The 25,259-nt window shown below is 40.9% G+C and overlaps 1 protein-coding gene across 2 annotated transcripts in view; it reads right to left on the bottom strand.

The window, feature by feature from the left end:
• Positions 1-25,259, bottom strand: part of LOC137425307 (beta-1,3-galactosyltransferase 1) — a 105,605-nt gene that overhangs the window by 19,688 nt on the left and 60,658 nt on the right. The window contains exon 3 of one of the 2 annotated variants that reach the window (XM_068113592.2): positions 6,063-6,198. The exons of the other annotated variant lie outside the window; for it this stretch is intronic. The gene's annotated coding sequence lies outside the window, so the exon portion shown is untranslated. The remainder of the gene's footprint in view (positions 1-6,062; positions 6,199-25,259) is intronic. 2 annotated transcript variants of the gene reach the window in all.

The raw sequence follows: 25,259 nt of genomic DNA on the forward strand, positions 1-25,259 counted from the left end.
CTAACTCTTCAACCCCTTTTTTTTTTGTATACAAGATAGAGGCTCGTGAAAGAGCTAACATTAATCACACAGAAAGACAAACCGACACATAAAACATATAACATGGGGAGCGGTAGACAAGATGGGGAGAGAGGGGAAAATTCGGAAATTTGGTTTCGTAAATTTGCTAAACTTTCGTAAATTTGGCCCAAAATGTTACTATAATCAGTTTCGTAAATGTTATATTTTGAGTGTAGAGTGTATTTTTTTACGTCGGCATTTGTATTTCTAAACCGTATCGACAAATATAGTAGTAAACTACGAGTGTACGGTTCTGGATGGACTCAGACTTTTTATTGTAGAACATGTAAAAGTAAGAGTATAAATGATTTTTTAAATACCTGGCAAGTTATGCAGGAGGTGAAAGCAACACTGGTCAAAATATTCTGGGTAAAACAAGATGGCGGCCAACATAGTATTGTCTGGTGACGTTTATATGAAGAAGTGGAACAGAAGAAGTGCACTGTGGAACAGAAAAAGTGCACTGTGGAACAGAAGAAGTGCACTGTGGAACAGAAGAAGTGCATTGTGGAACAGAAGTATTTCATTTACTGTAGTTCCTCCTTGTTCAAGAGAACATCAAACTGGCTGAAATTCACAGGAGACTGTCTGCCGCAATTAGTCGATGGATGTTTGTCACATAGTTGTGCATTTTAATCCAGCCAGCCTCTCAGCTCTTTCATGAGCCTCAATCTATGTAATACCTAGAATGGCACTCGGCAGAGAACATACCTCCGCCATGTTGAACAGTTTACCTGCTGTAGCCTAATGATAGGCCGGATCTGCATCTGGACCATAACCAAATCTAATCGGCTTAATCCGCACGTTGCACATCATGTGCAGCGAATTTAGCCTCTCTGCACCTTGTATTTGTTGGTATTTAAAAAAAAAATGTTTCTGTACACCGCCCTTGAGGCTCGCTTTGAAAGCCACCATCTACATTTCCAATAGAAGAGACATAATTACTCTTTAATGGAAAATGTTTTTCGAGTTTGTTTTATCCTCAAAAATAGACCGTAGTGAACACACATTCATGTTAAGACATTGGCTTTTTAAACCTACCCTTATGAAGGGGGGACAGACACCTGTACAAGCATAAACACACCAACTGACATTGTGTTCTATATGGCAGATATAAATTTTAGCCCTATCTCTCAATTGTGAAGAATTACCCTTAAAAATGCTAGTGTCCAGATCCAGATCCTAACCAAAATCGAATCAGTTCGTCCTGGTCACACACGTAACTTATCCATCAAATTCTGTCCGAATCCGTCCATAACATTTTGAGATATCCTGCTCACAGACAGACGAACAGATCGACAGGTGTGAAAACATAATCTCCGTCCACCTTCCTTGGTGGTGTTAATAAATGGTACAGCGAATTCAAAAATGGCAGTGAATATATAAGCTACCTTCAGCAATCGTTCTCACGTGCAACCCACTGTTCTCACTGAATTTCTTTTGAGAGCAGTGTTTACAATAACATTTTGAACAGTTAATTCGGAAGAATTGTCAGATTACTTTCAGTCAAACTGCAGAAGAATTGGGTGTCAGTGTTGTAAATGGAGAAACAATTATTCATTATCACCTTAAATTAAACAAGGTTAGTGCAAAGTTAGAAGCAATGGAATACCATTTTTTTTATCAAAAGGCAACGTGTGTCCCTGTTGCACCAGCGCTCCAGGAACCTTGCCAGAAGGACAGAGGTGATTTATTGAAGAAGAATATGACACGTGATGAAACCTGTATCCCTAATTTCATGCCAGAATCGAAATGAGAGTAGGGAGCTGAAACATTGTTGGTCAACACCATCAAAAAAGTTATTAGCTGAAAAACATAAGGCAATATTGTTTTGGGACCTTCACGTTAAATTAATGTGGAATTTCTTGAAAATCGGAAAACCATCAATGCACGGTAATGCAATGATTTATTATACAATGAAGTGAGACATTTAATACATCAATAAGGGATTGGTGTGCTGTCTCGTCTGACATGACTTTACTGCACGATATTGTTTGTTCTTACACCAGGGACGGATTGAGGTCTTTGTCGGTCTTAGGCAATTCTGTTTCTTAGGCCCTTTGATGGATGCATTTTTATGGTGTAGCCCATTAGTACATGTAGTACATAGGCCAATGCTGTCGAGAACAGCGTTTGTCTGTCGTTATGTATGCATGTCCCCACAAACCTACACCAATCAGAGCTGACGATCTGATCACATGACAGAGGGGACAGCAATTAGCAATTAGTACAGTTGCATATTTTATGAAAATGAAATATAATAACCTCTGTGGAACGTTTTGGGGTCCCATTGGGTGTCTTAAGGTAGGTAGGGGGTTTCAGAAATTCCTCAATACAATTATGATTTTGAAATGGGATCGACACGGATCTTTCTTCCGAATCCGGAAGTGAACAGATGACGATGGTTCGCTGGCTTCATAATAGATCAATACAATTATGATTTAACATTATATTTTTATATATTAATATACTATATTATAAATACTAATGAGGTACCCATGCTATGCATGGGTGGGAGGCCAGAAGCAAACAGACAATGCAGAAACGGCAAATGCTAAAGCATGAAACCAATAAAGTCCACATTCCTGTAGCACCTTCAGTCGCACGTCAGACATGGACAGCAAGTTCGTGAAGGACTTCCATGAAAAACGTACCCGTTCGCAAACAAATGGGTACGTTTGTTCCATACCCAGTCAATGGCGAACCTGCATATTTAAACAAATATTTAAACTGTAGTCAACAAATATATAAATCCTGATGTGAAGTTCCGTACGGTTGGGTGAATACAATTACGAATTCAAAACCGTAATTGTATTCACTCAATTCCAATCATCAATTGATACTTTAACAAAATACTGTTTTAAATGACGGTTTTATTGGGATATTATCAAACCAGCTCATTGCCATCATCTGTCCACTTCCGGTTTCGCGAAAGGTTCGTAATTCATCAGGATTTTCCTCAATTCCGCAATGAAATGTTCATGAAATACTTTTCAGCCGTTTTTAATTTTCATGTCTGGTTCTTTTGGTGAATTATCGTAGGATTTTACTGCAGGGGTTCCAGGAAATCGTTGCGATCGGTTCAGCCGTTTTTGCGGTACCCAGGACAATAACGTTATGTGGGAGGCCAAACCTGAAAATGCTGGAGACCAAAGCTGAAATTGGAAAAACAATATAGCCTATTTTACTCCAGGGGGTCCCAGGATTACCCACCCAAAATATCGTTGCGATCGGTTCAGCCGTTTTTGCGGTACTTGGGAACGGACGGACAGACAGACAGATGGACATTTGGTGAATTCTAGTAAGATGTGATTGGAATGATGAATTATGTTGTTTGGAATGAAAATATAGAGATATTGACTTTAAAGCAGAATGAGGAAATGACGTAAGGGTTTCCATCTGTGACATTCGTGGTTTTCCCCATTTGCAGTTTTGCCAATAATGGATAGAGGAACATTCAGACTGGGAACGTTTTTTTTGTCGAAGTCCTTCACAAATCTGCTGTCAATGCCTGACATTCGACTGAAGGTGGTACAGGAATGTTGAATTTATTGTTTCATCGTTTTCCATTCGTCGTTTTTTTCCCAAGTAATTCATGAACCAGATGTCCATACCTGAAGTCACAATTTTTTAATACTGACATTCTTTTCTCACTGATAACTGGTATCCCCACCCAGGTCATACTATCCTCTTCAACTGAAGTATCAAACAAGCCTGGCTACAGCAGTACACCACTGTTAGACTATCGGTCTCGTTGGGAGTGTATTGATTTAAATAGCTAGAAGAGTCATCAAAATTATATTGAATACCACAATAAAGTATGTAGAAACGACCACAAAAATGCGAAATGATTAAAGCGTTACACAGAAGTATTTCATAGCAAGATAATAACCTACCAAGTGTTCATACCTGTCGAATGAGTGAATGCTCAAGGGAAAGTTGTTGTTGATTGTTACCTTCGCCACTGAAGGTGGATGGAGGTTATGTTTTCACCCCTGTCTGTCTGTTTGTCTCTTTAAACAGGATATCCCAAAAAGTTGTTCACAGATTCGTACAATATTTGGTGGAGAGGTTGGGTATGTGACATGGACTAAATAGTTAGATTTTGATGAAGATCCGGATCCAATAATTTTTTTAAAGTGATTCATCACCATTGAGAGATAAAGCAAAAAAACGATATATAGCACGATATCTCAAAATGTTGTGGACAACTTATGACAAAACTTAGAGGATGAGTTGGATAAGTGACAAGAACAAGCCGATTAGATTTTGGTTCAGGTCCGAATACAGACCCGACCTATCAGTGGGATACAAAACATAAACTGTTCAGCCTGGCTCTCGGTATGTGCTCGGTATGCGCCTGATACTCGTTATGCGCTCTACCGAGTGCCGTTCTAGTTATTGATGTTGTTGCATAGTCTCAACAGATTGGTGATGATGTGGTGAGGGGGATTGCTCGGTTATTAGCATGATTATTTTATCATATATTTTTTTCGTCGGCCCCTTGGTTTAAATAGGCCCTAGGCACAGTTCCTACGGTGCTTATCCACCATATAAAACACAATATCAGTTTATATGTTTGTACAGATGGCTGTCCCCCTTCATAAGGGTAGGTTTTAAAGGCCAATCTTTTGACATGAATGTGTGTTGACTTCGGTCTATTTTTGAGGATAAAAGAAAACTTGAAAATCATTTTCCATAAAACAGTAATTATGTCTCATCTAATGGAATTGTAGACGGTGGCTTGCAAACCGAGCCTCGAGAGCGGTGTACAGAAGCGTTTTTAAAATAACAATAAATTCAAGGCTTAGAGAGGTGAAATTTGCTGTACGTGATGTGCAAAGTGCACAGAGTAAAACGAGTTTTCATTTAGGTCCATAGGATGTCGAATAAATAACGAAGATATAAGCACACCTGACCATAGGCCGAGGCTTCAGAATTTGACATGCTCACCAGGCTGCACCCTCGAATAAACTGTTCAAACCCATCATTTTGACGGGCTTTTTACTTGTTGGGTAATAAGGCCCAGCCTTACACACCCACTGTATCTATTACTGCTCTAGTGGAGATGGGTAGGGAAGTTTTAAATCATTCCCTATCGAGTCCAGACTTGTCGCCTTGTGATTTATACCTATTCAGACCATTCAAAGAACATGTGGGTGACATTAGGTTTATGAATAATGAAGACTTCATAGCACGGTTTCCTATAGTGGTTTCCTATAGTGGTCGCATAGGCATCTCAATGATATATGGCTGCGTAGCTACCGCGTTCACACAGACGGAATAGAGCATTCACCACGTCTTTAAATCTGCATATGTAACAGAAGGAACAGCAGGAGAAATAGGTAAAGTTTCATTAACTTCTGTGTGCCTTTTGATCTTCGAGAATATAAGGTCCATGTCAACATTGAACCACCATCGAATGTGCAAATGATTGATCATGAAAAAAAAAAAAAAAAAAAAAAAACTTGGCTGGACAGTTTTAAGAGAGTAAACTATTAAGGGTGTTCATGAATAATGTGGAGAAGATATTTATTTCAACATAGAAGTAAAACTACTTAGTCATAAACTAGACTTGCAAAGCTAATTAAGGATTTTTTTATTGCATCACAAATAATAAATAAAAGGCATGCAAAGATAGTGGGAAGGAGGCAGTTGATAAAATTAACAAATGAGCAAAAGCTTGAGCAAACAGTTTGGTGAAAATGAAATTGATAAACAGGAACATGTTAGACAAAGTTCTGTCGAGTCTCAACTTTGCACTCAGATGGCATTAGTGCCCATGTTCTCAAATCTTGTTGTGCTAATATTGCTTCTCCTGTGTGTGTGATCCTCACTCTGTCCTCCTTGGGCTGCCCCACCTCTGCCTGAAGTCAGCAAATATCAGTCACATCCACAAGAAGGGTGAAAAAACAGATCCATTTAACTACAGACCTGTGAACTTACTTCAAATTATAAGCCAAGTGATGGAATCCATCGTTATAGCTGACATTAGGTCTCACCTCTATTTTCAAACAGCCTGATCTCTGACCATCGAGTTGGTTTCCGGCATCAATGGGTGGAGGCGTTAAATCTCAAACAAGAGGTCAGTCATTACTGTCTCCATGAACATCATGCTCTGCCTTCCAAGCTCGTTACCTGTGGAATACAAGGACGCCTTCACACCTGGTTTTCTGACTTCTTCCACTCACACAGTCAACACGTTGCTTTCAATGAGGCCCATCAACATAAACGACCTGTCTGATGATTTGGCAAAACCCCTTTCTTTCTCCGTGCTCCATATTATGTTGTCTAGTTCACCATCTCAATGACAGGTAGAAAGCAGCTGTGTGACTCTTTGCTGATATGAAATGTATTATCTGCTGGTCTGATAAAGGAAACATATCTTTCAATCACATCAAATCTCACAATCTCAACCCAGTCATCTGGGAGGATCATCAAACAAATTCACCTATCTATTAATATGGCCAGCCTGTGAAAGAGTTGCAGTCCCTTGAACGTCTTGGCCTCACAATCAGCCATGACTATTCCGAGGCAGACCAAATCTCAAAGCTGACCTTCAAAGCCAGCCCCAGAGAGGGTATCATATATAATATTGTTGTGGTTTTGGAAAATGTATCCCTGGGAGGAGCCCTTCCATGTACACAATAGATAGTTATTTATTTGTCTGTGTAAAGATAGACCTTTGCCCCTTGTTTATGGGTTTGGGAATGGGAACATGCGTTGTGGTTAGTTTAGTCTATGTATTCCCTGTGTCATGTCTCCCATTTCCAACTATCTCTTTCTCAATCCCATTTCGGTTCGTTCCAACAATCTCTTTCTTTCAATCCACCTCGGTCCATTCCAGAAAATTTTCAATCCACATTTGGTTCATGCTCTCAATCTACACTTGGTCCATTCCAGTAATCTTTCTCTCAATCCACACTCAGTCTGCTTCACCAACCCTCAATTTACCAAACCTCAATTCATCAACCCCTCCTTCATTTTCATTCCCTCCATTCAACCCCTATCTATTTGTTTCGACTATCTATTAAATCCATATATTCGTTCCGACTCTTCACTTGTTCATTATTGACAACGAACCTCAGTCCTCAGTTGTAACAATTCATCTTGTTAGCAATAATCCTCCAGATCGACCATCTTACCTTCTTGCACCTTTACATTAGTCGCCCGGAATGCCTTTTCAAACACGCCAAATGCAAGGAGCAGGAAGGCCGGATATTCCAGGCATGCCAAGTACTGCATAAGGGGGCTTGAATGCTTTTCAACTACACTATGTTCAACTTTTCAACTACACTATTTCAACTACACACTCCACTGGATTAAATTTGCACCATCTCTCTGGCTCCGACCTCACCCTCTCTGACCACCTAGCTATCACTATGACCATCAACATCCCCACCCCAACACCAAGACATTATCGCACTATCACCTTCCGTAAGCTAAACGCTCTTTCACCGACCTCATTCTTATCCACCCTCTCTGAAAAAATGTCCACTTCTCCCTTCGTGACCTCCACACCCCTTCCGACCTCACTGACTACTACAACCACACTCTCTCCTCCTGCCTTGACCAGCTTGCGCCTGTAAAAACCAAAACAGTTTCTTTCACCCATTCTGCTCCCTGGTTTACCCCTGAACTCCGCCTGATGAAAACTCGTGCTCGCCAACTTGAAAGACTCCGCAATAAAACAGGTCTCACAGTTCACTCCCAAGCCTACAAGGACCACCTACAACACTACAAAGATGCCCTCTCCCGCGCCCGCTCCACCTACTACTCTCAAATTATCCACTCTGGCTCCGGAAACCCAAAAGCACTCTTCTCGACAATAAACAAACTCCTCCGCCCCCTGAACACCACCACCCAGTCATTCACAGTAGACAACTGCATCTCCTTCCTCTCTTTCTTCCAATGCAAAATTGACAACATCTACAACAGCTTGACCACCGTCGCACCCGCTCCCCCTCCAACCACCTGCCCCCCCTTGTCCTGCCATCCCCTGTCTCGGTTCTCCCCAATCTCCCCTACTGACCTCTCTGAACTCATCATAGGAATGAAAACTGCCACCTGCACTCTTGACCCCATCCCCTCCAGCTTTGTCAAGGCATCCCTCCCTGCTCTCTCTCCACTTATCATTGCAACAATAAACTCCTCCCTGTCTAAAGGCATCGTCCCACCTTACCTCAAAATTGCTGCTGTTATCCCCATTCTAAAAAAACCTGGTCTAAACCCTGACACCCTAAATAACTTCAGACCCATCTCCAACCTACCCTTTCTGTCAAAAGTTTTGGAACGCGCTGTAGCCACTCAACTCAAACATCACCTCTCTGCCAATAACCTGTATGAAACATTCCAATCCGGATTCCGCTCCAACCACAGTACTGAAACTGCTCTCCTCAAAATCACCAACGACCTTCTCCTCTCCTCTGACGCTGGCAACCTCAACATTCTCGTCCTCCTCGACCTCAGCACTGCCTTTGACACCATCGATCACACCATCCTCCTCACCCGACTTGAATCCACCTTTAACGTTACCGGCACTGCCCTCTCTTGGATTAAATCATACCTCTCTGACAGACGCCAGTTCATCTCCATCAATAACTGCAAATCCCCCACTGCTCCCCTCCCCCAAGGTGTCCCCCAAGGTTCAGTTCCTGGCCCCCTCCTCTTCATCCTTTACCTGTCCCCCCTCGGTCACTTAATCCACCGTCATGGTCTCCAATTCCACTGCTTCGCCGATGACATCCAGCTTTTCATCTCCACCAAGTCCGTCTTCACCGAGACCCACTCTATCCTGACAAACTGCATCACTGAAATAAAATCCTGGCTTCAAATCAACTTCCTCAAGCTTAACTGTGATAAATCTGAAATAATCATCATTGGCCCAAAAACGCTCACCAAATCCACCCATAACTTTGCCCTCAACATCGACGGTATCCCAGTATCCACCTCCCCTCACATCCGGAATCTTGGCGTCATCTTTGACCAAACCCTCTCCTTCGACAAATACACTAAACAGATCACAAAGTCAGCCATCTTTCACCTGAAAAACATTGCCCGTCTCCGCTCATCCCTCTCCTCCACGGCTGCAGAAACCCTCATCCATGCCTTCATCACCTCCCGTCTGGACTACTGCAATAGCCTCCTCTATGGTTCACCCTCAAAAATCACCAATAAACTCCAATACATTCAGAACTCCGCTGCCCGTCTACTCACCCATTCCCGGACCCGTGACCACATCACCCCCGTCCTTTACAAGCTTCACTGGCTCCCCATCCCCCAGAGAATCCAGTACAAAATCCTCCTCTTGACATACAAAGCCCTCCATAACCTGGCCCCATCCTACCTGGCTGACCTCCTCTCCAGACACACTCCCACCCGCAACCTCCGCCCTGCTGGTACCAACCTCCTGACCCCCTCCATCCGGACGAAATTCAGATCCTGGGGGGACAGGGCCTTCTCCATCGCTGCTCCCACCCTCTGGAACTCACTACCTCACACCATCAGAGACTCCTCCTCACTCACCACATTCAAAACATCACTAAAGACCCACCTGTTCAACACTGCATTCAACATTCAACCCACAGCATTTAACCCCTGACTATCTCTTCTCCTTCTCCCTCCTTTTGCTTTAAATATTTCCCTATTGATTCTTGCCTTTTTGCAATTGTTGTTTTCATGTATTGTTATGCATTATGTTTTCCACTCTGTCAAAGCGCCTTTGGGCTTCTTGAAAAGCGCTATACAAAATAAATGAATTATTATTATTATTATTTCTATCTGTTGTCCACGAAGCTGAGTGCCGAGTTGCTCGATGATATGTACAGTACAGAGGAGCATTGGCACGTGAGGGGAGATGTCGGGAGGCTTGCCTCACCACTTTGCATGAGAGGGGGAAGCAGGGGCTACATTGAAAAATCTCCTCAGGACGATGGGACCTTCCACCAGCTGCATCGCTGAACAGCCACGAGTTTGACGTGCACCAATGGGGAAAGGCTATACGCATCAGAAGATGCTTGCATGCACTGTAATATATGCATCAGAAGATGCTTGCATGCACTGTAATCGCTTGAAAGCCACGCCCGACATGGCAAGAATAAAGCTCAGAACACAGCTTGATCAGTGCTGTTGTGAGTGCGCTAGGGAAGCCTCAATATGAGTACTGCCGGCTCAAAGGTTTGCCTGCTGGAACCATGCTGGATCATGTTGACAAGTTGCAAGCTATACTAGGTCCAAAGTGAGGCGAAGGGAACGCAAGCCGAGGGTAGAGCGATACCACGGAGACCCTGGCGTACCAAATGGCACCATCGCATTTAGACAACATATTCCTGTCACCAAATTAACACTCCATCGCACCCATCATAACCTCCTCCCCCCTGCCTATATTTGGCCCGACCTAAAACCCCTGCCTGGCTGAGGTAACCGAGGAGTACTTCCCATACTACAGATGGCCTCTTTCTATTATTATTTCTTCTTCTTCTTCTTCACGGATTGAATGCAGGTACCTTGTCTATTCATTGAGTTGCGGTTGTATAAGAATACTAGCTTAGGATAACTCTGCTCTTCTGTGCCTTTTTAATTTGTTTGTTTTTGCTGTATATACATGCCCTATGCCTTTGATTTTGCTTGGTGAATAAAGATCTGCAAATAATGTGCTTTTCACCATGGCATTGTAAATAAATAATCGTTGTGCGTTTTCTATCAGCTTCGTTCTCATCCTTTCTCCTATCGGTTTGACATAAGGGTGTGCATGGTGGATAGCTGGGAGTTCTGCCCCACTGTCTCACTTCGGTAGTGTTTAGTCAGCGTTCACTCATGTTTTGCTCGGCTGTCGTGGCGATAGTAGTTGGAAGACGGGTGAAGTCTGAAGGTGCAGTACTTAGCTGAGGTCATCAAGTCACCAAAAGGTAACATGATACAAAGGCAAGAGGACCCTGTTAGACCGAAGTATCCCAACTAACATCCACGGTTGCTTAACAACCCGTTATTTACAACGAATTAACAAAATATTTTGTCATTGCAATGAATATAAATATTTTTACATTAGAAATTCAAGGCTTCTTTACATTAAATTAGTATTATTTAACAATTACGTTTGAAATGTGTTCTATGCTGTCGTTAAATTAAGCTAAATATAACGTTCGGAGTAAACGGTTGCTTGGTGAGTGTTAATGATTAATGCCATTATGGAAAGGGATAACTTATGGAGTACCATAAGGATCAACATGGTCTGATTTTTATTAATAAAGACATGAATAATATAGATCTGAAGCTGGAGGGAAAGTAAATAGCTTGGATGAAAGTTAAAAGATTCAGGAAAGTTTAGATGCTTCATGGAATGGGTTAAGAATTGGCAGATTGGAGAAAATAACTGTTTTAATGGGGACACGTAGTACTGTTTAAATAGGAAGATTTTGAGACATATGAGGGAAAACAAAAAAAGATTTGGAATTGATCTGAAATTTAAAAAAAATTAAAGTCAGGTCACTGTCAGTGTCGCATCCAATAAATAAAACTATTATGATTTTTCAGATGAGTATGTGTGATGCTCAAAATGTTCTCAGAATGTGATACCCATAGTCTATGAAATAGCGTTTTTATTTCTCAATATGTAAGAAATAAAGTGTATAATTGGAATAGAAATGGCCTACCATTAGGACGGTTCTAGGGCTGGCAGGCCTGAGTTGTACAGATAGGATGGAAAAGACAGCTGAATCCATTATGCTGTGTGCAGATGCATTGTATTTGAATGAGGTATTCTATTTACTGTAATTACAAGTTTAGATAAAATAAACTCCACTATATTGTTGGAATTACGAAGGTTTGAGTGAATTTAAGGGTAAAATTTGTAGGTATAAGCAACAGATTTGCCGATTTTTTTTGTATCAAAGATGAATTATTGCCTGTGCCACCAAAAGTAGTTGGAGGTTATATTTTCACCCCCTGTCTATGTTTGTCTGTTTTTGAGCAGGATATCTCAATAGGTTATGGACGGATTCAGACAAAATTTGGTGTACAGGTTGTGTGTTTGACAAAGAAGAATTGCTTAGGTTTTGGTGAAGATCCGGATCTGAATACTAGAATTTTTTAATGATTCTTCACCATTGGGAGATAGGGACAAAAATGATAACGATGTGTATATACATAGCACGATATCTCAAAAAAGGTAGGGATGGATTTGGAAGAAACTTTGTAGAAAGGTTGGGTGTGTGACAAGGACGAATTGATTCGATGTTGGTTGAGGTCCGGATGCAGATCCGGATACGAGAATTTTATAATTTTTTGTTAAGTGATTCTTCATCATTGAGAGATCTTCATCTTCATCATTGAGAGGTGTCAAAAACGATATTATAGCATGATATTTCAAAAGCTGGTGGATTGATTTTAGAAAAACGTGGTAGATGGGTTGGTTAGGCGACAAGAGCAAGCTCATTTGGTTTTGGTTCAGGTCCGAATCCAGATTTGGTCTATCAGTGGGATACAAAACGTAAACTGTTCAGTCTGGCAGAGGTATGTGCCAAGTGCTGTTCTAATTGATGCTACGTTGCTAAAGGTGTATTGCACATGTTTGTTAGGTAAAACAAATTTCTTATGACAATTCGATGACTGTATTTCCTTGGATTATGTGCAATATTTAGTAGCATTCCTTATTAGTGTAGCAGCATAGCAAACCTGTTGTGCATTTTGTGATACAAGCACCAAATTTGGCACAAATGTACATTAATATGTTGCGAACATTTTCAGATATTGGGCCACTTGAAATTCCGTAATTTTTATTTTTCATATTTTTTCAAATTTCGTAATTTCAAATTTTTTGGGTGACACCGTCACAATTTCGGTCTTCGAGGCCGGCCGATATAGTGGGGCGGCTTAGCCCAAATATTCAAAAGAATTGTGCATTTTGTGATACAAGCACCAAATTTGGCACAAATGTACATTAATATGTTGCGAACATTGTGTGGTCAGCAATGAAGACGAGAGTCTGAATTACATGTATGCAAAAGACCTTGTGAACCAGTGAAGCAAATACACGGGTAAGCATGAATTAAATCTAGGGCATGATATAATTTCCATGATGTTTACCTCTACACTCAATGGTGGAAGGAGGTAATGTTTTGATCCCAGCTTGTCTGTATGTCTGTTTGTCTGTTAGTCCACAAAATTCCAGACAAAGCTTGTAGTAGTGGTAGTTGTAGTGGTAGTGGTGATAACAGAAATTGTTATATAGAACTGAACTTATATTATTATTATATGCAGAAAATAACTTCATTTCTATATGCCCTGCAGTGGACAGGTTAATTGGTTTATGCACTGAAGGGGTCACCCTGGTGTGCACTGCTGTGTTCTGCCTCACTGAGTTGTTCAGGTATGATGTACTCAGCACAAGCTTCCGGTCGGCCCGGAGGTGGGGGTGCGGGGCCTGTCACGGAACGTCAAAACAAACGGCCTGCCGGGGCCGCCCAAAAGTCGGGCGTGAGGGGCGCGTCCACTAATGGAACGCCTCTCGCTTCCCAGATCGAGGGCCACGTGGTCAGGAGAACCTCGTCCCTTCCGGTCACACTTTGCCTATCGGCCGGCCTCGAAGACCGAAATTGTGACGGTGTCACCCGAAAAATTTGAAATTACGAAATTTGAAAAAATTTGAAAAAAAAAATTACGGAATTTCAAGTGGCCCAATATCTGAAAATGTTCGCAACATATTAATGTACATTTGTGCCAAATTTGGTGCTTGTTTCACAAAATGCACAATTCTTTTGAATATTTGGGCTAAGCCGCCCCACTATATAGATGTGTTGGGAGGACAGGATGGCGTCGAGGTACACATACTCGCCTCCAAGCAGCCGAGCTTGTGTTCGAACCCCGACCCAGCTATAAACTGTCAACCCAGTGTTTAACAGGCAGAACAATTAATCAGTGTGTGTGCGGTCCCTCGGATGGACGAAAAAAGGGCGACCCGTATGCTGATATTAATTGATGGACGTTAAAGTTCTCACGGTGTCCTACGCAACGAGCAGGCGATCAATGGCCAATGTGATCTATAATCTGCAATGTGGCCAAATTCCAAATTCCTCCCCCAACTACTTTGTCGAGTGTCAGGCCTGGCCAACTGGTTCGTGAAAGACCAGCCAAAAGTACCACAGCCAACTCTACAAGATCGTTGTAATAATTGGGGCGTTAAAGAATAGGATTCCTTCTAAAAACAAGTTCCTAAAAATAAAAATCAATGCCTCCTTGTTAATAAAATAGTGGTACAAAACTTTATCATATGCAAATATTGGCAGTGTTTGTTAACTTTTCTCCATGAAAACGACAACTACATCTTCTATAATGTAGATGCATCCTATCTGGAAGTCCTTTTGGACACAATTAAACTAGAACGGCACTCAGTAGAGAGCATACCTCCACCTGGTTGGCCATATCACTGAATGGTGAAGAATCACTTAAATAAATCTACTAGCTGGATCCAGATCCGGATCTTCATCGAAATTGAATCTATTTGTCCTTGTCACACACACAACCTGTCCACCAAGTTTCGTCCAAACCCATCCACAACTTTTTGATATATCCTGCTATGTATCGTTTTTGGCCCTATCTCCCAATGGTGAAGAATCACTTAAAATTCTAGTATCCGGATCCGAATCCGGATCTTCACTAAAATCTAATCATTTCGCCCTCGTCACATATGCTACATCTCTGTCAAATTTCGTCCGAATCCGACCACAACTTTTTGAGATATTCTGTTCACAGACAAACGGACAGGCGTGAAAACATAACCTCCATCCACCTTTGGTGTTGGAGGTAATTATGGATGTAAATTTGATGGCATTATTTTGGGAGAGCTTCATATAAATCCAAATCGTGCACTGTTTTACGCATTTCACTCCACCTACATATCAAATCAATTTTTTTGATAAATTGTTTCAACACAAAATGTAGCAGGACATGTGAAGCTGACTTCCTCTCTCTCTTTAAAATCATCAGTAATAGCTCAAGGAAGCGTTCATGGACAGCCAGAGCAATTTTCCTGTTGGGTGGCATCAGAAAGAAACGTGACAAGGCAGCTGGTTTTGCATTCTCAGTGACAAGAGGATAACAGATTTCTACACCTGAAGCCAGTTCCATCAGCTTTTGTGGTTTTTGACATGCAGGTGATAAGTTAAGCGGTGATCTCATTACAGATGTGTCTGGTTGTCACTTGAATAATCCCAAGAAATGTCTGCTGTCAGTTGGGATGCGGGATTCTCCTGACGTGGCCTTTTGCAGGGCACGGTGAAGTGTCACAATGTGAGGGCACACGTTTCGCATATCCATTGAATATTCTGCTTGTATGTGCACATACATACATGCACACCTGGGATTCTTCCCCATTGAGCCGTGCCTCACAACAATTATAATCGTTTATTGAAGAGTCATGACTATTCATAATGCATAATTGCATTAACATTTAAAGGATGTAAGAAATGATACTATTCCACAATACCACATGGTTATCATCATTATCACAAACCTTGAAATAGTTGTATGCTTTAATGTAAGAACTTTATGAATTTGTAAGCAATTGACTGATTTTATGACAAATTGGATCATTCATTATAAGCTCCATTTTTCATCAAGGTTTCAACCCTTTCTGCCCAGATCCTCTCCAAACAGCATGTCCACAACAGCAGATCCACAAACTCAGCAGTGTCTATTCAGTTAATCATTTTTTTGTATACAGTCAAGACTCATAGAAGAGCGAGTACACTGAACAGCATCACACCGACAAGGATTTTGCAATGCAATCTAACTTTTAAACTCTCTACCCATAGCTTTACTAATAGTTGTTTACCTTCCTTGCTTTGAGGTTTCATGTATTATCATCTAACATACAAAACACAATATCTGTTTGTATAGATGTCTGTCCTGCTTTTATAAAGGTAGGTTTTAAAGGCCAATCTTTTAACATGAATGTGTGTTCACTACGGTCTATTTTTTTGAAGATAAAACAAACTCGAAAAGCATTTTCCATAAAACAGTAATTATGTCTCTTCTATTGGAAATGTAGACTGTGGCTTGCAAATCGAGCATCAAGGGCGGTGTACAGAAACGTTTTTTTTTATCACAATAAATACAAGGCGACAGGGAGGTGAAATTCATTGCATGTGATGTGCAACACGAGCAGAGTAAAACGAGTGTCCACAAACGAGGATGGCTAATAAATAAACAAGATATAAGCACACCTGACACTAGGCCGAGGCTTCAGACTTTGGCACGCTCACAAAGTTGCACCGTCGAATAAATTGTTCCGACCCGTCATTTTTGACGGGCTTTTTACTAGTACAGTATATCAATATTCCTTAGAGCACATTCTATATTATCATACATTCAACCAGACTTATTGAAATAATGGTTAGCGCATCCGCTCTGAGTCAGGGAGGTCGGCGCTTAGAACCACGGCCGAGTCATAGCAAAAGACTTTTAAAATGGCACGTGCTGCTTCCTTGCTCGATGCTCAGCATTTAAATAAGGATAGAGCATGCACAAACAATCACATGTTGGCAGAGTGCAGGCTTTTATGGGCCTAATTTTGCAAGGAAACTCAACTTATTATTACATCATATAAAACTGCATGCACTACCTCACTTTTCCAGTGAATGCATACATTATTTACTTTGCACATTACACACATTACCCAGCACATACATTTGGCTTACCACTAAATCAAGCTGTTATTTAATTACAAAAAGTGTCATTTTAACGGATTTCCCACATGCTCTACTGCATCCCTGAGTAATCCCTGATAATATTTTAAAATGGACTTCTTTAAATGCTTCATCGCTAATGCCTCTGTTAACGGTTGTTATTTCGTTTTGTTTTTAATTCCATTTAGTGTTGTGACCTTAAAAAGCACTTGTTTTAATCTGCGAACTGCAGCTACCTGCGTTAGCATACGTCTGACCGACTGTTTTAATCAATATTGGTAAGTTCAGTGCTGTGTTGAGTTGCTCTCACTGTCCTCATTATTGCACCTGAAACTGTACCATAGAATAGCTTTCGATGAATGTTTCTGTTCAAGAAAAGCAACAACATCTCGTTTGTCAAACAATTTGGTGTGAAATGTATTTTTTTTATTGATATCGATTTGTAATTGTAACAAAATGAGACGAAAGTGCTGGTTTGGTTCGCCCTTTTTACTTCTAGCTTTTTTACCTCCGCTACCGAAGGTAGATGGAGGTTATGTTTTCACCTACGTCTGTTTGTCTGTCTGTCTGTTTGTGAACAGGATACCTCAAAATGTTGTGGATGGACTCGGTCAAAGTTTTGTGGAGAAGTTGAGTGTGTGATAAGGACAAAAGGATTAGATTGTGGTGAAGATACGGATTCGAGAATTTTTTCAGTGCTTCTTCACCATTGAGAGATGGGGCCAAAACCGATATATAGTAGGATATCTAAAAAAATTATTGACGGATTTGGACGACACTTGGTGGACTGTTTGGGTGTGTTACAAGAAAGAACTGATTCAATTTTGGTGAAGATTCGAATACGGATCTGGATCCGAAATTTTTGAAATTTCTTAAGTGATTCTTCACAATTAAGTGAAAGGGCCAAAAACGATAAATAGCATGACATTTCAAATGAAAAATTGTTTCCACACCTTCTCACAGTGTTCTGGGGCTTATGCATCATTGGATGTGCCTTGGATTGAAAGTCGTCATTCAGATCATTAATCTTTTAACTTCAAAAATATTTGTAAGGCAAAAAATTGAGCAGTGTGAGGCAAGAACCCCCTGTTATGAAAAGTAGGGCATGACCGCCCTCCCTTCCATGTGACCTCATCAGTCTTTATTGTATGTTCAGTATCCTGACTATGCACATCAGAGGACTTTATGATTAATGGTATTATGAACAATTGCTCAAGTGCTAAGAAGAAGCAGGGAAGATTGAGACTGGGAAGACGGGCCTTGAGAGGAGAGAATGGACACATGAGAGCTCCCAGCATGCAGAGAAAGGATGAAGGAGAAGCGCCTACAGGGAGGGTCGCGAGGGCTGGTGCAGGGTGCACGTTGCGATGGGGGTGATTGTTTCTGGCGCTCCTCATGGCTGGTTTACTTCATCGCTTGCTTACTTCATATTTGGCTCACTTCATAATTGGCTTACTTCATTGTTGATTTCCATAACAGGCTGCAGGGAGTCCTGCATCTATACCACGCATCGTCAAAGGAAAGTCGTCGCCTATTTGCACGAGTGTGATATGTGGCACCCAATATGGCTTAGATTTTCTTACTTGGCCAAAAAAAAATTTTGGACAAGTATGTTGATCACTCCAATTTGTGTGTTTGTTTGTTTGTGTGTTTGTTTGTCTGTACACTCACTTATACTTGCCTACAGGTCACAATTTTAAACATCTTCATAAAACTTCACCAAACGGTAGAGTTCATGGTCGGACAAAATCCTATATATTTTGAGGTCAAAAGGTCAAAAGATCAACATAGGCCAGATTTCTAAAATCCAAAATTTTCATCCAATTGATTTAAAATTTGAATAGGATTTCCATATCAGCTAACTGAATTCAATCACCAACTATTTTTGAGATCAAAATAGGCCAAAAGATCAACATAGGCCTCAGGTCAACCACTTTCCTCAAATTTCTAAACTCCTCAATTTTCATCCGATTGACTTGAAATTTGAATAGGATTTGCATATCCGCTTACTGAAACCAACCACCAACTATTTTTGAGGTCAAATTGGCCAAAAGGTCAACATAGGCCGATTTTCTAAAATTGACAATTTTCATTAGATTAACTTAATTTGAAGACGATTTGCATATCAGGTCACATAATTCAACGACCAATTATTTGTGAGGTCAAAAGGATGCTCTACCGAGTGCCATTCTAATTTGTTCTCTTTTGCCAAGTGTCGCTCTACGAGTGATTTTTCATTTATTTCTTACTTATTTACCTGGACACAAGTTTGAATGTTCTCATTTCCCTGTTTTTGTTTGTTGATTTACATGGGTTTTTTTCAGAACTGCTTGTCTCATCCACTTTTCCTCCAATATCTATATTACAAAACAGGAGTGCTGTCTGTCTGTCTGTCTGTCCTTCCGTCCGTCCCAAAACTACTCCCTCAGTTTTAGGGATAGCCCCGCCAAACCTTCTGTGGAATGCTTTGGGGTCCCAACAGGTGTTGTAAGGTAGGTAAGAGGTTTTATAAATTCATCAATAAAATTATAATTTCGAAATACCATCGTTACAGAGCTGCTGCCAATCCGGAAGTGAATAAGATGACGATGATTCGCTGATTTGATAATATCTCAATACAATCATGATTTAACATTATATTTTGATATATTAATACTATAGTATTAATTTGTGATTGGAATGATGAAGGATGAAGGTTTGGAATCAAAATATAGAGATATTGAGTTTAAAGGAGAATGAGGAAAAGACTTGGGGTTTCCATTTTCTTGGTTTGAGGGTTTCCATCCATGACATTCACGGATTCCCCATTTGCAGTTTCACCATTGACTGGATATATCAACATTCTGACTGGGTACGTTTTTTGTGCAAGTCTTTCACAAATCTGCTGTGAACGCCTGACGTTCAACTGAAGGTGGCATAGGAATGTGGAATTTATTGGTTCCTGGTTTAGCATTCGCCATTTCTGCATTGTTTGTTTGCTTTTGGCTATCCACCTGTGTGTAGCACGGGTACCTCGCTAGTTCATTATAAATAAACCTTTGAATGGTAAGAAAATGTGTTTGAAGCATCTGCCTCTTGTGTGTGTGCCATCAATTTTGGCTTATTTGGATGACCTTGGGGAACGGTAGAGTAATAATGCATTAACAAGCATTCTGAGTATTGCGCTGCAATACATGTCCCCTACCGGCAGTCTGTCGTCCGGAAAACTGTTGGGGAAATTACCAAAGTTCAAAGTGCCATACCTTTGTCCAAAATTATCGAAACGTCGTGAAGTTCGAACTTGATCTGTAACTTATCATGAGGAAACCATGTACCAAGTTTGAAATCATTAGAATTAAGAGTTTAGAAAAAAAAAGTCCGGAAAACTGTTCTTTGCGTGACGGACTGACAGACGGACAGACTGACAGACGGAGGGACGGAGTGCAAAACTATAGTCCCCTCCGGTGTATACCGGTAGGGGACTAATAATAATGCAGCGCAGTGGAAGATAGAAACCGTTCGGCCGTTTCCTGGAAGAAAAGATCCCGGAGCTGAGGCATACTGTGTTAATGAAACCTCAGACAATACAGGGTATTTGTTTTGTGGTAAAATACGTTTTTAATAGGCTGTTGATTTGCAAATTTGTCATTATCAAAAATTTACCAAGCACCGATTCAACAGGTACCTTTTCATCTCGTTCAGGATAAGTAATTGTTACTTTTTGGAACTGTTAGATGACGGCCTAGGGAGAATATTCAGGGATTCTACTGAAATTTCCAACTGAGATCAATTATCCTGCCATTTTGAAAATTATAGCCCTTTCAGCAAAAAAATGAAATCAGTACTGGGAGCTTGAGTGCTGCAATTGGAAAAACATTTGCTGCTAAATAAAAAGTTATCAGTGCCATGGTCCCTTTCACGATCAGTCATGGAAATGGGTAATTTTCTTGTATGACATTAATTACAAATGCCCATTCTCTAAAATTGTAGGCTATGCACGTTGCATAACCCACGGCGACATTGGTCAATCACATCCTGGCATGACCACAAAACGTTTTGTGTCATACCGAAAGATATTGGAACAATCAATTAATATTTGGTGTGCAGAACGTTTGTGAAATGAGAAGAGTATAATTTTAGCAATGCTGTACTAGATTCGAATGATACCTTGTGCAGCATGTGCTTTATCTGTCTGACACTACTTTATTAATAAAGAAGAGGTTGTGTTGAGCTGACCCTCGTGAAACAGAAGATGGCTGGCTTGATAGTTCATTCAGACCGCATCAATGAGAAACTTTACCAGATGGTTGTGCCCTGTCAGATTGACCTTTCATGTGTATTATAAAGCTATCCATCTTGGCACTTGAAAGCCTATCTTATCCTCAATCTCCCTCTCCCTTCACGAGCCTTAGTTGGAGTGCCATGCCAATTTCGAGCAGGCTGGCAAGCAAGGCACAGTGGCATCATGGTGAAACTGATAACCTTCTTGGGAGATTCATGAAATTGTGAGGTCATAAAAGCAAATTGCAAACGATGCAAGAGTTTAAAAGCTTTGCCATTTTACAGGTGGGGAGATCATATTGAAAGTGAGAGCAGCTATATTGGTATGGCATCTGAGATAAAGTGGTGATGTCACATAAGATAATTGGTCCATCCGATTAGACATAGACTTGGCAAAATTTAATGCGATATATATCCTTTTGGATTATACCTGGGAAAACACAGTATATGCGTCATCTTTTGAACCTCAGCAGGAGGGAGATTGGACAGGCAAGGATGGAGCAAGGATGGGGTGTATAAAGGCGAAAAAATGGAGATTCATAATGGGAAAAAGAAAAGTAAAGGAGAGCAAAGACTGAAATCTTGATACAAGATGCATGTGTGATGTCGACATCAAAAAGGTCCATGATAGATAGATATACATCCTTAAAGGTCTGCTATGCAAATAAGAACTCCCAAAATTGAGAATCACTGCTCACCTCCACTCATTCGTTTCTCTTTTTTCCCCAACTTCCTCGGTCTCTTCATAAGAGCCTGGTGTTGACTTAACGGTTAGGGTGCTGGCTTGGGATCCTAGGATCCTAAGTTAGAATCCCGGTCGATCGTTGAATTAACACCAGGGGGTTGACTCAGCCTGTCATCCTTCCGAGGTCGGAAAATTGAGTACCAGGTTGCTGGTAATTGTGGCATTGCATCAGCAGCACAAACGCGCTTCCAGAGAAATGATGCAACCAGCAGTCACAGGCTGCAGACGAAACAACAACGTCTCTTCAATATCATTTTTCCCTCTCGGTCTTCAGGTCACCTGTCCACCACCATTTCGGATCATCCCCATCTAAAACCATTCTATCCCTGTTAACCCTTCCCTCTTCCCACCCCCAAGCCAAACTCTTTTCAAATTTCAAGTTTTCCTTCCTGAAATATTGCTTCTGTATCCATCTTGTCCACCCCATGCATCCTCACCTACCCCTCATTCCTCCTACATCCATTATTTGTCCAAGTCTCTCTCTATTTTGTCCCTCAAACCTGCTGTTGGTGTGTATTGACATTAATTTATGTATGACTCACTTTGTACAGTTCCTTTTGTTCTGTTGCATCTTGATCCATTCTACGTTTCAGCATTTCCATGAGCTTTGATATTGTATTCAGACAAGACCGATGGTCTAACAACGACGTAGCCTGGCTTGTTTGATACTTTAGTTGAAGATGATAGTATGACCTGGGTCGGGATACCAGTTAGCAAATAATGTAAGTATTAAAATAATTTTGAAGTACTGTAAGTTTCTAAGCTGTCGGTTGCCATGGAAGTGAAGAGATTGCATTGAGACACTGGTATATTCTACAAGTTTCGAGTCAGCAATGAACCAACCATACACCGCTTCAACCCAGTAACTTTGCATTCACGCCAAAGGGATTGCAGTGTTATGATTATATTTACTATATTATTATTATTACGAAAACGATACTACTGTATTAAGAATCCTGGGCTAATTTGTTCGAAGACCTAAATGAGGCATGAAGCCTAAGGCCGATACATACTGTGTCGTTGGAAGACCCGTAACGCCGATGTTTTCGATATTTGATGGTCATCTTAACAATCGGTTTGTTTGTGTTTCACACTGAATAAAAAACATAAAGGTAGAGCATGGCGATTGTGACATATGACAGGTTAGACGATATGTTCAGCCTGAACGGCATATAAATCAAAATGGCGGTGCGTGGAGTCAGCCGTCATCCTGCCATAATGACATCACAGATGTAATGACATCACATCACCCCTGTCATGTGACCAGATCCTCAGCTCTGATTGGTGTACGTTTGTAAGGGACATACATACATACAAACACCGTTGTAGACGGCTTTGCCCTACAGGCTACATAGTAAAGAGGACATCGTTACAATACGGAATCAACTTCACAATTAATTTTTTTTTCTCTTTCCCACAGTTTTTTCAATGGAAATCGCCCCAAACAAGGCAGAAGCCACTCTGGATAAGGGGCTAAAGGAAGGTTAGAAAAAGATAAGGATAAAGCAAAACAAAATAAAAATAAATCAATCAATAAAAATAACAAGAAAAAAATCCAAGACAGGAAGTAGCAGAAGACAGGTAAAATCATACATTCATGTTAATATTAATATTAATATTATCATAAAATTGGGTTTTGGCACAATCGCAGAGATTGACTTGACTTCCATGGAATGATGCGCTGTAGTCTGGATGGTCCAAAAGACCTCCCTGCATGCTTTGATCCAATCACAGAGTAGAAAAGCCATGTAGCCCTCGCAATTGACATAATTTATTGACTTTATGCAAGTTCAAAATTAACACCAACATGGAGGTTCACAAAAGAAAGAACATAACCAGAACAATTACAAGGATAAACAGATTTATTTAACCGACGACACATAATTCTAATTGCAATTCCCGTATAATAACAATCAATTATTCATTCCAAATTAGAACAATATATGGTTACAAAAGCATGCACAGATTATGCACACCTGTATAAATCTTTCAGTCCAATATGGCAATTAATCATAGAAAGCACATTGCTTTACTTTTCGTCTCTGTGCAGATAAATAAGGACACCAAAACATAAAATATAGAAATAGACACATGGCACAGAATGTCGAGTATTTCTCGGAGTTCCTTTCTTTCATTAACTTTCTCTCCAAGATCCAATTACATGGTCATAGCAATCAGTCATGAGGAAGGCGAACCAGACTTAGTCGTGTAATGTTTAGAGCGTCCGCTCTGAGTTTGAGAGGTCATCGGTTTGAACACTGACCGAGGCGTACCAAGACTTTGAAATGGTACATCGGCTTCCTTCCTTGATTTTCCACATTTGAGAGGGTTAGAGAACAGACAAACTACCATATTTGGGTAAACACAGTGCAGGCTTTAATGGGCCTACTGGCCTCCTCCTGCGTTGAAGTGAACTCATATTCTATTATAGTCTGCTTTGCTTTGGTTCATTGCAAGCTGGCAAAGTAGGAAAGGAGTGCGGTAAGATTCAGCTCACAAAACCTCCAGTTAAGGATAACCAGATGCTCATATCCAGTAAAGCTTAATTTCCAGCACGCAAGGAACAGTATCACTGCCAGCAAAGAGTCATGAGGGAAGTGAAACGGTATGCAGGGAAGAAGCTTCACACAGGCCAAAGCAGTCAACAACCCCTTATACCCTTAACCCCGGTCAGCTGCACACGGATGTTGCTGGCTATACCTACACTGCATTGCTGGTCTGACTTTTTCTCCCAATGTTCACTGCTTCCACCTTGGCCCAAAGCCACTGTACTACTCTCTCTGCATCACCCTATGGATTTTTATAGCAAAATTGCCAACAACAATTCCGGCCTTGCCTGCAATAACCACTCAGAAGGCACAACTTTGCCATAAGGCATTCCTTTGTGCTTGGTCTCCAGACCATTATGCAATCCCTCCCACCCCCTGCCAAGGTTGTGACCATAACATCATTGGAATGTCCAGGAGTACCACACATACATCAGAGGGAATGAGTGTTACTATTAATACTAAAAGGAGATGCATCCGTCCAGATATCACATGAAGAAGAAGCATGACCTCGAGCTTTAATGTACCAAGTGAGTGGTTCCTGCTGTTGTAGAATAATAGAAATGGTACCGTTGGAAAGCTAATAATTTATTTACTTGGAACAGAAATTGGTGTCCGTTTATCATAAAGATGCCCGTTTTAAAATCCCGTCTATCTGGAATTTTAGAAGAAGAAGCAGGAATGGGAGCTTAATGTAAACATTTATTATTCTATGACAGCAGGAACCCTTTGGAAGGGCATGGAAGGATCATCTGTCCATCGATATAATCGGCCCCACTGGTAATAACCCCATCAAATTGCATACCGTTGGAATCCTCTTGGAAAATGGAGATGCAAGCATTTTCAAACCTACAGGGTATGGGGTCCAAGTGGGGAGAAGACCCAAATTCTCTCAATGTAAATATGTATCGTATAGCACCATCCGGTGATAGTCAGTATTACAAATCATCTTATAGCTCTCTTTTT

Source organism: Myxine glutinosa, chromosome 4, assembly GCF_964187855.1.
Source record: "Myxine glutinosa chromosome 4, kmMyxGlut1.1, whole genome shotgun sequence".
Lineage (NCBI taxonomy): Eukaryota > Metazoa > Chordata > Myxini > Myxiniformes > Myxinidae > Myxine > Myxine glutinosa.